The sequence below is a fragment of the Mustela nigripes genome, chromosome 7, assembly GCF_022355385.1.
Source record: "Mustela nigripes isolate SB6536 chromosome 7, MUSNIG.SB6536, whole genome shotgun sequence".
Taxonomy (NCBI): Eukaryota; Metazoa; Chordata; class Mammalia; order Carnivora; family Mustelidae; genus Mustela; species Mustela nigripes.
In genome coordinates this window covers 57,304,249-57,319,210 of record NC_081563.1, presented here as the reverse complement: position 1 = coordinate 57,319,210, position 14,962 = coordinate 57,304,249, and positions in this window count along the sequence as shown.

The window sequence follows — 14,962 nt, the reverse complement described above, 5'->3', positions numbered from 1 at the left end:
AACAAATGAAAAAAACCAATAATAGACCCATACACAGAAAATAAACTGTTGGTTGCCGGATGGGAGGGGTGTGTGGGGAGGGGTAAGTAGGTGAAGAGGAGGTGGGAGGTATAGGCTTCTAGTTATGGATTGAGTAAGTCACGGAGGTGAAAGATACAGCATAGGGAATATAGTCAATGGCATTGTAACAGCATTGTGTGACTGTAGCTATTCTTGAGACTATAGCATAACATAAGTATAGACTTATCAAAATCACTATGTTGTGCCCCTGAAACTAATTTAACATTGTGTGTCAACTATTTTAAAAAAAGAAAATGCCAGGACGCCTGGGTGGCTTGGTCCGTGAAGTATCCGACTCTTGATCTCAACTCCAGTCTTGACCTCAGGGTTGTGAATTTGGGCCCAGCATGGAACCTACTTAAAATTAAAAAAAAAAAAAAACAAAAAAAAACCCAACAACAACCAAAAAGCCAGTTAAAAGGAAATATAATAAAACCTCAACAAGAAAAACCATAACAATAAATAAATAAAATGTACAGTGAGCTCCTACAAAATCAACAAAGAAAAGACAGCCACTCCAACAGGAAAACGAGGTCATAATTATGGTCAGTTTATAAATGGGGCCAACAGGGCCCCAAGAGGCGGTGGCCTGAGCAGTCCCACTTCCCCTAGCTCCTCAGTGTCACAGACAGGAGATCAGAGCGGGCGGCTGTGCTCTGATGCAGACATTGTTCGAACACAGAGTCAGCAGGCTTTGTGGATGCATTGAATGTAAGACATTGGGGGGACTCCAAGGTTTTCAAGCCAAGCAACTAGAAGGCTGGGTCTGCACCTGATCATGAGGTGGAAGGCTGTGGCTGTAGCAGATTTGCGCGGGGGCAGGATCGGGAGATCAGTCCAGGGCTTGCTAAGTTTGTGATGGCTCGGTCACCAAACATGGTGCCAACCATATAATTCCTCTGTGCCTCAATGCCTTAATTTCTCTCTCTCTAAAGTTTTCCAGTCTTAGAGTTTTTTTCTTTTGTTCTTAGGAGCAATCTCAGAGAGTGTTTACTTCATGTCCTCCACTTTACGGATGAGGAGCCCAGGGCCCAGAGGAGGATAGAACGCTAGGGCTCGCACCCAGCCTCCCATTTCCTTTTAGCAACCTCTCCTTCATGTGGTATTGCTTCTCTGCTCAAAGCAAACAAAAAGAGGGAGAGAAGATAGAAGCACTCTGCTCTCTATAAAGTGGGATACAAATTTTAGGTCTTCATGCTGTGATGAGGGTCAGGAAGTGGCTTCCAAGGTCCGTTTCAAACTGCCTTTAACTAAAAGAGAAAGACCCTGTAGGTCATAGGATCTCCCCACCTCTCTTTTCTATGGCGGCAATAATACAAGTGAAAATGCATTTCTTGGGGTGCCTGGGTGGCTCAGTCGGTTGGCTATCTGCCTTCCGCTTGGTTCACAATCCCAGGATCCTAGGTTTGAGCCTCGCTTTGGGCTCCGTGCTCAGTGAGGAGCCTGCTTCTCCCTTTGCTTGTACTTTCTTCTCTGTCAAATAAATAAGTAAAATCTTTAAAAAATAAAAAAATAAAAAAAAAAGGAAAGAAATAAAGGAAAGGAAAAAGAAAAAAAAAGGAAAGAAAAGAAAATGCATTTCTTCTAGCACATACCTTCCCCTTGTTAAGAGTCAGGAGGCCATCTTATTCAATCTGGAGCCATGCACCTGTCACTCCAAACAAAGCAGATTGTTCTTCCTCCCTGTTAACATGAGGCCACCTGGTGAGCGGGCACTTGGCTTGGACTTGGGGAAGAAAGGGGAAGGGCTTGGACTTGGGAAAGAAAGCAACTGCCCAAGAATCCACCTTGTCTACAGCTGTGTAGGAGAGGTTGAAATGCTCCTTGAAATGCTGTCATTGATAACTAGCACTCACAGAGTACTTATTAAGAATTAACATTTATTGGGCACTGATTGGGATTTGACATATTTACGGAACCCTCCAATTTACGGATCCCTGCAGAGTAAGAATCACCTCCCTTTAATGTTTGGAGGGAAATGAAGCTCCCAGTGGTTGGAGCCCGAGGTGAATCCCCGGGTATTTCCAGTGGTTACACAAGACCCGGGGACCCCTGCGACTGGCTAGGAAGATGGAGAGTCTCCCCGGAACGGAGCAGCAGGATGCTAGAGCTCTGCGTAGCTCTGGGCCTAGGAAACACAGCTGGTTTTTCACTCTGTGATAACAACAGGGGCACCCAGGACCTCGCTACTTCTCAGGGGCCTTTGTGCCAGGCTGGAAGATGAGGAAAGGCAATGGGCTCTGTAATCCACACTTTTGGGAGACAGAGCATAGACCCGAGCAGGTGCATTTTAGTGGTTGAGGACAGAGGAAAGAGAACTGGTGTTAACTGATAACTTTAAAATTTGTCATGACTTTTGTTATTTGCCTCCAGTCTTTCAAATACAAATATCCTTCCCCCCACCCAAATACAAATACCCTGACTGTACCACTTTATATACATCTGGAATCTGAAATCTACAGCTCTACCACACCCAACCCAGACCATTCTTTGTTTTGTAAATGAAATTTATCTCCTGAGCATTCCAGTTTAGTCTGGAAACTTCTTTGCTGGAGTTGACCAGTTTAGCGCCCCCCACCCCCACCCCGGCCGAGGCTTAAAAAACGGGTATCTCTGGCATCCTCAGCCTCTCTTATGTTTCATGCTACATATATGTGAACCCAAGTCAAGGCTGATGTGAATTTCTGGATTTCGGGATAGATATTACGGACGAACTGACTGACAGACTGACAGGCCCTGTAGAAGTGGACCGAGAATAGAACCGGGCTTTGTAGCACGCTTACCATGTGGATGAACTCTTCCTTCAGAACATACCTCTGGAAGGGAGGCCTCAGACTCTGCACCCCACTCCAGGCACAGAAAAGGGAGTGTACAACCCCCCTTTTGCAGGCACCTCCCAAAATAACTCTCAACAGGATATGGCTTGTTATAGTAGTTCTGTAATTTTATTTTCCAAATGATGCTTGTCTTTGAAGCTTGGCTGAGGGAGCTATAGTGAAGATTAAGTGGGGTTCAATGGTTTGTGACAATACTTCCTTAGATTAACACAGGACATTTAAGAAACACTGTTAAATTTTTTTTAAGTCAATTAATTAGGGGCACCTGGGTGACTCAGTCAGTTAAGCATCTGCCTTTGGCACAGGTCAGGATCTCAGGGTCCTGGGATTGGCATCCTGAATTGGGCTCCCTGCCCAGTGGGGAGCCTTCTTCTCCCCCCGCCAAAATAAATAAAATCTTAAAAGAAAATTTAAAAAAGTAAAATCAATTAATTAGCATATAATGTATTATTAATTTCAGAGGTAGAGTTTAGTGATTCATCAGTTTTACGTAACTCCCAGTGCTCATTACATTATGTGTCCTCCTTAATGTCCATTCCCCCCAATCCCCTGTCCTCCAGCAACCCTCAGTTTGTTTCCTATGATTAAGAGTCTCCTATGGTTTGCCTCCCTCTCTGATTTTGTCTTGTTTTATTTTTCCCTCCCTTCCCCTATGTGTATCTGTTCTGTTTCTTAAATTTTGCATATGAGTGAAATCATATGATAATTGTCTTTCTCTGACTGACTTATTTTGCTTAGCGTAATACCCTCTAGTTCCATCCACGTTGTTGCAAATGGCAAGATTTCATTCTTTTTGATGGCCAAGTAATATATAGAATATACACCACACCTCCTTAATCTATTCACCTATCGATGGACATTTGGACTCCTTCCACAGTTTGGCTATTGTGGACATTGCTGCTATAAATATTGGGGTACAGGTGCCCCTTCAAATCACTCTGTTTGTATCCTTTGGGTAAATAGTGCGATTGCTGGGTCATAGGGTAGTACTATTTTTAACTTTCTGAGGAACCTCCATACTGCTTTCCAGCGTGGCTGCACCAGTTTGCATTCCCACCAACAATGTAAGAGGGCTCCCCTTTCTCTGAATCCTCACCAACATCTGTTAAAACATGTATATTTTTTTGCTCTCTTAAAGCCTGTGACACAAAATATTGGACATGTCCCATCCTGTCATTTGTTTCCTGCATTAATATAAGTATTGAGTACCTCTTATTTGTCAGGCCTTTCACTAGAGCTGGGAAAGACACAACAGTAAACAGAAACCAATGGCCCTGGGGCGCTTGGGTGGCTGAGTAGGTTAAGCCTCTGCCTTCGGCTCACGTCATGATCCCAGCGTCCTGGGATTGAGCCCTGCATCAGGCTCTCTGCTCAGCAGGAAGCCTGCTTCCCCTCCTCTCTCTGCCTGCTTGTGATCTCTCGCTCTCTGTCAAATATATAAATAAAATCTTTAAAAAATAAAAAATTAAAAAAAAAAGAAACCAATGGCCCTGTGATCTCAAGGAGCTCGGAGTCATTGGTGGGGAGGCAGACATTAATCCGAGGATTTTGCAAATGAATGTACCATGCAGCTGTGACATGTGCGAAGGAGGCCAGACTCTGGTGCCAGGAGACTATACATTGGAGCAATTTGGTAAGGTCCAGGAGGTCAGAGGAGGAATGCTGAAGCTAAGAGGGGGAACAGCATGTGCAAATGCCCTGGATTGTAGCCAGTGAAGCTGAGTAGAACCAAGAAAGAGAGGGCACAGGCAGATGAGATTGTTGAAGCAACCAGACCATACTAAACCAGACCAACCAGACCAGACTAAAATTTAGTACCCAGGCCCCACTCACAAAAATTCTGATTCAGTTGGAGGAGGAGGACCAGATACAGATTTAACTTCTCCAGGTAAAGCAGCCAGGGTTGAGAATTATCAGCCTCAGGTTATTTGATCCTTAATCTAAGGGCTATGGGGAGGACTAAATTGTTGGTAAGCAGGGCATGACCTGATTCAGATAGACACCTTGTGTTCCTAGGATGTCTGCACAAACATATACCCTGAGAAAAAAAAGGGAAGACTTAAAAAAATTTTTTTTTAGATATCTTTCAACTTTAGAAAGAGGACTCTTTTTTTAAGATGAAAAAATAGAGGTGACAAGAGATGTGTATTTTTTTCCTTATGCTACTTAGGTATTCATTAGAATCTCTGGTATTAGAAATTTGAATTCACAAGGAGTGGCACCAGTTTAAACCCCTGGTCTTCAAAGAATTTTCCATTTGTCCTTGGGAATTTCTAAATTATGAAAGTTCTGTCCTCTAAAATGAAAAACCTATACTCACCTTGGCTCTTCATTTCTGAAATGTTTCCATAAAAGAATTACAGGTCATGGAAATTGTTCTGATTTGAGCACTTTAGTTGCACCAGGAAATCTGTGGTGTTAGAATTGCGTGGTCTCATTACATATAAATTGTCTTCCAGATAAATCAGTTTGCTGATATTGAAAGTGTTTCCATAGTAATATCACAGTTGATTCTTACGATGATAGTGTGAGGAAAATGAGGAACAAAGACACCAATGAGTCCTTCAGGGTCAAAGAGAAGTTAGTAGAAAACCAGAGCTAAGCCTCTGTCCTCCTGGCCTCTAGCTTCATGGCCTACCCTCTGCATGCAAAAATGGGGAATCTGAGATCATAATCGGGACTTTTCAGAAGATTCTTGTGATGTGATTATGATCATTATAACATATGGCTTTCTTTGGTAAAGTCTTTGAACATTAACGCAAATGAGTCTCATATGCCACTTCAGGGTAAGAATTATTTCCATTTCATCTTTGTTCACACAGGTTCAGGTCTTCCAATTAGCCAGCCAGCTCCACAAGGGCACAGTCCCTGCCTGTCTTATTCACTGATGCACCCCCACCCCTGGTGCTTAGCACAGGCAGGCAGTCAATGAAAATGTGTTGAATCAACAAATGAATACATGACTGAAGGACTAACTCAAACAGGAAATTCTTTGAGGACAAGAACTGCAACTGTGCTATTTAATTTGTTTTAATGTGTCTAATGTGCCCTTATGTAGCCTCTGGGACTTAGGAAATTCTTAACTAACTAGGTAGCCTGATGAATTAGTCCAAACTTTAAAAAGATTAGGGATGTCACTATCTCTTCTATTGTTAGAATGATAACTACCCTGGTTTGCTCAGGACTATGCCAGTTAACACTGAAAAGTCCTGCATCCAAGGAAACCCTTCAATTCCAAGAAGACCAGGACAGCTGTTCACCCGAACTAGACACAGAACATAAGATTTTCGCCTGCAAGAATGTACCTTTCAGCCTAGTGTTTCTCTAAGTGTGATCCCTGCACCAGCAGCAACACATCCTGTGAATCTATAGAAAACAGGCTGACTTTCAGGCATCTCCCTTATCTTACTGAACCCCAAATTATGAGGGTGGGTCTAGCAATGCAGATTTTAACAAGATCTCCAGGTGACTCTGATGTATGACAAAATCAGAATCACTGTCACCCTGAGCATTGTTTGTTCAAACAGGAAGCAAACAAAGCCAAAAGGCAGACACTAAGATGATTCCAGTTCTGTTCCTCTCTAGCTTTAATTTTGGTTGCTTTAAATCCTCTAATTCTGGCTAACCTCTTACCCAATTGGAGTGGTAAAGAAGGCATTGGTGGGTGCTTCATTTTTGTTTTTGTTTTTTTTGTAAAGATTTTATTTATTTATTTGAGATAGATAGCATGAGTGGTGGGGAGGAGCAGAGGAAGAGGGAGAAGCAGACTCCCTGCTGAGCAAGGAGCTTGATGTGGGGCTCAATCCCAAGACCCTGAGATCATGACCTGAGCAGAAGGCAGACGCTTAACCAACTGAGCCACCCAGGTGCACCGGTGGGTGCCTCTTAACACACCTGGAGACTCCACAATTTGAAAGATTTGGCTTACAATAGTTTCCCAGTAGGGCTGATTCCAGTGGCAGCCTCACTAGTTATATAATGTGTACGAGTAGAGCAAATGGAATATTTCAGTATAAGAGTGAGAATATCATGAATAGGTCCATGAATGAGAAGATAGCAGTGATACTTGAAAAGAGTATCTGTTAGGAAGGATATGCTCATGATTTTCTCTCTTTTTTTAAAATCTCCAGATTCCTGGAGGTTTGAAAGACAGGGCCAGACCTAATGCCTACCCTCCGCATTATTCAGTTACTCAAATTTCCAAAACATCAGTGAGTCCCAAGTGAATGAATCAGGCATAGTTTGCTAGTCTCTGTAACACTGGACACTTTAAATAGGGTTTTTAGTTACCCAGCGACCGTCGACTCCCTAGGGAGACGGGTAGTAACTATAGCACTGAATGTTCTCTTCTTTTCCAAGATAAGGAAACTGAGTGGTTAAGTGACTTCCTCAGATGACTTTTAGAAGGGGTATCTTGGCCAAAAGAGGAAGTCAGGGACTTGGGGCTTCTGCACACATCTGGGGCCATTTGGGCTGATAGGCATTCATCTTTAAAGACCTGAAAATGGTGAGCTTTTTTTCAGTGACTTACCAGACAGATGGAGTGATGGCTTCCAGCCACAGAACTCACTCTGGATGGCTGTCAAGGTTAACAGTTCTATTTGCAGCTCTCCTCCATCAGATCGCTCTTGTTTTTAAATTATTCCTAACATGGCTCCTAACTGATTTGGTTGGTCTGGATAAGGACATCGATTCACTGCTCTCTGGGGTGTTGACTGTGTAGGGGCAAAGTGTGGGCACCATGCCAGAACAAAAGCTTATGGATGGTGTCCGCCAAGACCAATTTCTGACTCATCAAGGAATGATGGGCTAGGATCCCTTAAGACGTCAATATATTTTTTGAGGGCAATGAATTGACCAAATGACCTTGCAAATTACCTCCTTCCCATCTCCCCATATCCGTTTTCTCATCATACTGTCACTCCTTTAACTAGGAATCAATGACGTATCCTCTCAAGTTGATCTCCAAATTTAAGTAAACTTAAAATAATAGTATGCACACGTGTAGTGTTTGCTATATCCTTTTTCAAAGTGACTTACATAGATTATGAATTCATTTCATCCTTACAATTTTCCTCTTAGGTAGGTACTGTTACTATCCCCATTTTACAGATGAGGAAACTAAGGCACAGAGAGGTTGGATTACCTCTACCATAGTATCTCTACCATTTCTTTCTCTAGATAGATAGGTAGATATCATGCATGCTTTGTGCAGATATTCTCAACCCACAGACTTTTGCCAGCTATTCCTATATGATCCTGTATAGCGGCCATAGCAGAGGCAGCCAGCTATTGTATCTGAATTCTCAGCTTGTTCCCCTCTGTTCTCTTTCCTCCCATTTCTCACCCACCGGAACACATTTCCACATTACCAGCTTGGCTTAGTCAGTGGTTGGTTTTGTTTTCATGGAATTTAATTTTTTAAAAGATTTATTTATTTATTTTAGGGGGAATCGGTGGGGGAAGAGGGGGAGAGAGAATCTCAAACAGACTATGCTGAGGTGGCAGGGAGCCTGAGGCAGGGGTGGATCTCAAGACCCTGAGATCACAATCTGAGCTGAAATCAAGAGTCAGACACTTAAACGACTGAGCCACCCAGGCATCCCTAGTCAGTGTTTTGTTTTGTTTTTTAATTTTATGTATTCTCTTGAAAGAGAGAGAGAGAGAGAGACAGCGAGAGAGACCATGCACAGAGGCAGAGGGAGAGAGGAAGCAGACTCCCTGCTGAGCAGGGAGCCTGACACAGGACTCAATGCCAGGACCCTGGCACCGGGACCTGAGCCAAAGGCAGACGCTTAACCAACTGAGCCACCTAGGCACCACCCCAGTCAGTGTTTCAAACAAATTATTAAAAATTTAAAAGTGTCTCAGTCGTTAAGCATCTGCCTTCAACTCTGGTCATGATCCCAGGGTCCTGGAATTGAGCCCCACATCAGGCTCCCTGCTCAGAGGGGAGCCTGCTTCTCCCTCTCCTACTCCCCCTGTTGTGTTCCCTCTCTCACTGTGTCTCTCTCTGTCAAATAAATAAAAATCTTTAAAAAAAATTAAAAATGCTTTTCAGTGGTTCAAAACAGTGGTCAAATACTACTGTATTGATGGACTCGGAAATTATATGAAATATAATGAACAGAAAACTTTCATAACATTAAGAAAGTGACTCTTATTAATGTGATTTCACTTCAAACTTAGGTTACAAATAGAATTCAAGTATTCATGAAATTAATTTCACCGTTGAGACCCAAATTCAGCTTTTGCTGCTTAGGCACCAATTTTTAAATGGATTAACCCACTTGTGAATGGGCTAGGTTTTTTGTGCCTGGCATATTACCACATGAAACACTAGCGATGTATTACCAGCCTCATGTTTGTATTTCTGTCTGGGCTCATCATTTAAACAGTCAGCTCTTACTTAGGGCCCTGACTGAAAACTTAGTTCTTAGGTCTCTGACTCCAGAACTTGGAAGGAAATGACCTCAACCCTGTGAAGTTGTGGGAGCCAAGAATGTGAATCTGAGGAGGATGGTGGATGGGCTCCAGGATCAGGCTTGCCGGCTCTAGGCTGACTGTCCACACCCCTGGAGATAACTATGCCACCATTGTGGGCACTTGGAGAGCCACTGGAAATGGGACTCAACCAATAACCTGGGAGAGAGAGAACCAGATAGACAGGTGAGTCTGGAACCTTTAAGACTTTAGTGGTGACCAGTGGAGACCAGGTCTTCTTAACTAACAGGTTAAAGTTGTCCCTGGGCCACTTGAAACCCTCTTGGATTTGATCGTCAGACCTCATCCCAGCTGGGTCCGCCCTGCCAAGACCCTGCCTATAATTTCCCTCTGCTCATCCACACACAGTTGGTGCTGCTCCCTGCCTTCCTGGGTTTTGCCAGCCTGCTTGATGACAGCCTCTGTTCTTGGTGCCCTGAGGCTTCCACTCCAAGTTCTCCAGTTCTTTGTGATTTCTGCTCCAATGTGTGTATCATCCCACTCTTATGTTTACATAGGCTAATTTATGATAACAGCTAACATTTTATAACATTTACTTTGTGTCAGTCAGTTCTGTGAGCACAAAGTGATGTTTCTTTGGACCAGTGGGTCAGTCCAGACAGACTGGAAAAAAGATTGCACCACCCCAATTCCAGAGTTTCTGATTCAGTAGGTCTGGGTTGGGGCCCAAGAATTTGCTTTTTTTTCCCCCTTTTCTTTCTTTCTTTCTTTCTTTTTTTTTTTTTTTTTAAGATTTTATTTATTTGACAGAGAGAGATCACAAGTACGCAGAGAGGCAGGCAGAGAGAGGGGTTGAGGCAGGCTCCCGCGGAGTAGGGAGCTTGATGTGGGGCTCAATCCCAGGACCCTGAGACCATGACCCAAGTCGAAAGCAGAGGCTTTAACTCACTGAGCCACCCAGGCACCCCAAGAATTTGCTTTTCTGGTCCAGCTGCTACAACTTAAGAACCTCAACTGTAGAGCATCAGATATCCCTCAGGTGGGCTTGTTACAAATGCTCTTGTACAAGGTCAGAAGGATATTGTATAATTTTTCTTAACAAAGGCTGAAAGGCATTCTTCATCAGAGCTCTCTAGCAAGGTTTGGATATTGATGGATCATATCCCTCTAGAGTTAGAAAATCAGTTGGTTCTTATGGGCCTCAGAAGTTGGATTTCAGATGTAGGTGGAAAAAGCACCAGCACCAGAGTGCCTGCTATGTGCCAGGCACTGTACTGGGCACTCTACTTCCATGATAAGCTCATTTTGCAGATGAGGAAACCCTGTTTTAGAGCTCAGAGGGTCTGCAGCAGACCTTTCCAGCTGGAATGGATCATGTGCACTGAGTTCTCAGTCCCCTTAGCACCAGTGGTGCCAGGACTGGAGTATCCTGCCAGTTACCTCTTGAGGAGAACAGAGCCCCATCAGTTGACCCTAGAGTGCCTTGGCCACAGGATGGAACTGCTCTTAGTTCATATCCAGGGGCAGCCACTGCTCCTCTGTCCTCTGACACTTACAGCTCTGGAGGGAAAGAGCTGGCTGGACAACAGGGACAACTTCATGAGCCTGATCATGGCCAAAGGCAGAGAGAGCCTGGAAAGAAACCATTCTCAGGATTAATGCTGAGGCTGAAACACTAAACCAGTAAAATCCCCCCAGGTACCTTTAGGGAAAAGAGATTCCCTTTCTGGTAAGAAAACAAAAGGTCCCTGAGGATACCTGTGCACCCCAATCTTAGGATACAACTATGAGAAAGAGGAGGAGAAAAGCAGGACCCAGTTCCATAGAGTTACCTTTTAGCAAGGCCAGAAGGTTGCTGGACGTTGTCCTTGGTGAACTGTAGAACCAGAGATTTATGACCCATATTTTAATGGTCTCTTGATTGGATGATTGGAGCTCCCTGTATTTTTGTCTGCTGGCTAAGTAGTTTGGTGTCTGCACAAGACCCAAAGTGCTACAGTCAGACTCCTGGCAATCAGTCAATGGCTATATATATTGGGGGAAATCTTAAGTAACTTGATTGACTTTTAGTTGTTGAGGGCATTGATTTTTTTTTTTTAATTGCTTATGGTTTATAAAACCCAAAATAGCCCTGGACAACAGAGCACAGGTTGTACTGTTAGTTCTTTGGGCAATTCTTGACATAATTTGTCCTCTAAAAGGGCCAGGTAATGTATAAGTTAAAATAGTAGTAGTTCAAGCCAAAGTTTCCACTGATATGTCTATAGGACAATTCCCATTCATTCCCATGGGAAGGCAACTTTCAGAGTCACATGTCTCCACAAAGGTTTTGGGAGATATTCTGCGTAAATAAGATACTTCTGTGGTTGTGCAGCCTCTCTTTTCTTCTGAATGTGATCTGCTGGCATTCGCTTTTCTTTCCCAAGGGACATTTATTCTCAGAACCTCCACTAGCTCGTGTTGTAGGGAAGGAAGTCACGTTTCAGGGACACTAATTATTCCTCAGGTTTGTATAGTGCTATCTAGCTTTTAGCGTCACAGAGAACATTAAAAACATCCTAGGCTGAACTTGCTTTTATAAATAAAAAATTGAGGTCCCAGAAGTTTAACTGATTATCCAAAATGTCATAGCCAGCAAGAAGCAGGGCCAATGATTATAAATCCAGGATCCTTGCCAGACATCAGACTAATCTATTTACAGGTAGGGGATCCAGGCTCCATGAGGTCCATGGAGAGAAAGTCTTATTAAGTTTATCCAGGTATGTTCCTTTTCTGACATCTTCGTATATAGAATTGGTGTGGGGAGATAAGCACACATGGAAATTAAGAGAACAGGAGAGGAGCCACAGCCACTAAGTCTTCTCTTTAGGCAGGGGTTTTTTGTTTTGTTTTATTTTAAAGATTTTATTTATTTATTTATTTATTTATTTATTTGACAGAGAGAGACAGAGAGAGAGAGAGCAAGAGAGGGAATATAAGCACAGGGAGTGGGAGAGGGAGAAGCAGGCTTCTTCGCTGAGCAGGGAGCCCAATGTGGGGCTCGATCCCAGGACCCTGGGATCATGACCTGAAAAGAAAGCAGCAGCTTAAAAACTGAGCCACCCAGGTGCCCCTTTATGCAGGGTTTGGAAGGCTATAGAAAGATTTCCCCTCCCCTGTTTTTCTTCCAGTTTAGTTACTAGGTCAAGAAACTGAAGCTAATGGAATCAACATAAAATAGATTAGTTTTTTCATTGGCCCAAGTAGTCCAGGTTAAGAAATGTTTGGGAAAGATGATACTAGGGAGACCAAGATACTTATGCAGTAAAAATATAAAGAATATAAACATCCACCTGAATGACCTCTTTGAGGTAACCCTTAGATGAAGGCAGCTGTACCTCCCAGTCTGGCATGGGAAGGTTGTGAGGGCTGGAAGGCACATGTTTTGACATGTGTGTGTATAAGCCATAGGACTGGCCCTGGTTACACAGATATGCCCCAGAGAAGAGGGAAGGGGATTTTGCTGCTTTGCATGAATTCCTTCTGGAAAGATTTATAGGGCATGTACTGTGTGCCAGGGAGGGATGTCCAGATATGAAGACTGCAGGGCCTCCTCTCACGAGTTCTTCATCTTGCAGAGAAATGAGAATGTGGGGGCTGGAGAAGGGGAAGCCCAGTGTTGGAGCAGCTACTGTCATCTCAGCTGGGGTTGAGGGTGATCAGGGCTGCCTCCCAGGAGGGCAGGGTGTGACTGTGATCTCATTAGATCTACAGCCAGCAAGGCTCAATGCTGACCTGGTTTCAGAGGGATAACTCCATGTTAGCTAATGGGTCCCCTTATGGTTTCATTCTTCCCTCACAAGTGGCTTTCAGATTCCGAAGGAAATTAATTCAGTTCTGTTGCAAGAGTCAGTAGACCTTACCTTACACTCCCTCCCTGGCTCAGAACCCAGGACATTGCTTGGGGATCACATTTTTACAGCCAAAGGTCCGTACACCTGCTCTAATATCTAAAGATGAATTTGCAATGGCAACATTTTCCCAACCTCAGAAATGTGGTTTTAGGTGTTATTGACTAAAAGGTGTTGCTTAAAGCAATCTCCACCCCTAATCTCTTTATTAAGAAAAGCACTTGACATTTATCAATTACATACTTTGTGACAGGTGCTGTATATGTATTAGCTCGTTGAATCCTCCTAACAACCCTATGGGTATGTCCTATTATTATCCCCAATTTATGGGTAACTGAAGCTGAGAGAGTCAATGATTAGTTCATGATCACATCAGGGGGAAATGGCTTAGTGGGGATTTGTAACTCCTGAGCCCATGCTTTGAGTCTAAGTAGCTTAATCACCACATTAAAGGAGTCTTTATCTGAAATAATGGAACACCCAAGGCAAATTTCTGTTTTAGAAGTTTTCAGAAGGGTGGGAGGGGCTTCTCAGCCTTAGAAAGGGGTATAGTTTGACAAATTTATGTTTATCTTAATATTTACTACATAGTTTTATGTTTTAAAAAATGACGATGGTAAAGACTCTTTCATATGACCTTAATTAAGAGAGGGCAGTCATCGGGGATGCCTGGGTGGCTCAGTTGGTTGGACAACTGCTTTCGGCTCAAGTCATGATCCCGGAGTCCCAGGATCGAGTCCCGCATTGGGCTCCCACCTCCACGGGGAGTCTGCTTCTCCCTCTGACCTTCTCCTCACTCATGCTCTCTCCCACTGCCTCTTTCTCAAATAAATAAATAAAATCTTTAAAAAAAAAAAAAATTAGAGGGCAGTCATCTAGAACACCCAAGCAGGGAGAAGCCAGAGGCGAAATGTGTCTTCACGGTGCTGGCAGCAACGAAGTAGGGAAGAGTTACCCATCTATAAACTGGGCAGGATCACAGCACCTGCTCGTTAGGGTGACTGTGAGTATTTGGTGAGGTAAGGCCTGTAACACTAGTGCTGTGCTAAGTAACTATAACTGATTATGTTAGGTTTTAGGGGAAAAGATAAGTAGTGCGACTAAGTAATAAAAAAAATACTTTCGGTTAAAATAAATAGGCATGCATTTGCCCATTTGGATGGAACTAGAGGGTATTATGCTAAGCAAAGTAAGTCAGTCAGAGAAAGACATACCATATGATCTTACTCATACATGGAATTTAAGAGGCAAAACAGACGAACATAGGGGAAGGGAGGGAAAATAAAACAAGATGAAAACTGAGAGGGAGACAAACCATAGAGACAGTGAACTCTAGAAAACAAACTGAAGGGTGTTGGAGGGGAGGTTGGTGGATTATTTACCCAATGGGGTAATTGGGTGATGGGCAGTAAGGAAGGCACGGGATATAATGAGCCCTAGGTGTTAAATAAGACTGATGAATCACTAAACTCTACCTCTGAAACTAATAATACACTATATGTTAATTAAATTGAATTTAAATAAATTTTTAAAAGGGGGGAAACTGGGCAGGATGTGACTAGAATGAAAACTTTGCATGTGTTTAAAAAGATAACACAGTAGTCTCTCCTTATTTAAGACCCCCAGCGGACCACTTGAAACCCCGGGCAGTCTGGAACCCTATATACGTGATATTTGTTCCTGTACATACATAGCTATGATGAAGTTTAATTTATAAATCAGGCACAGTAA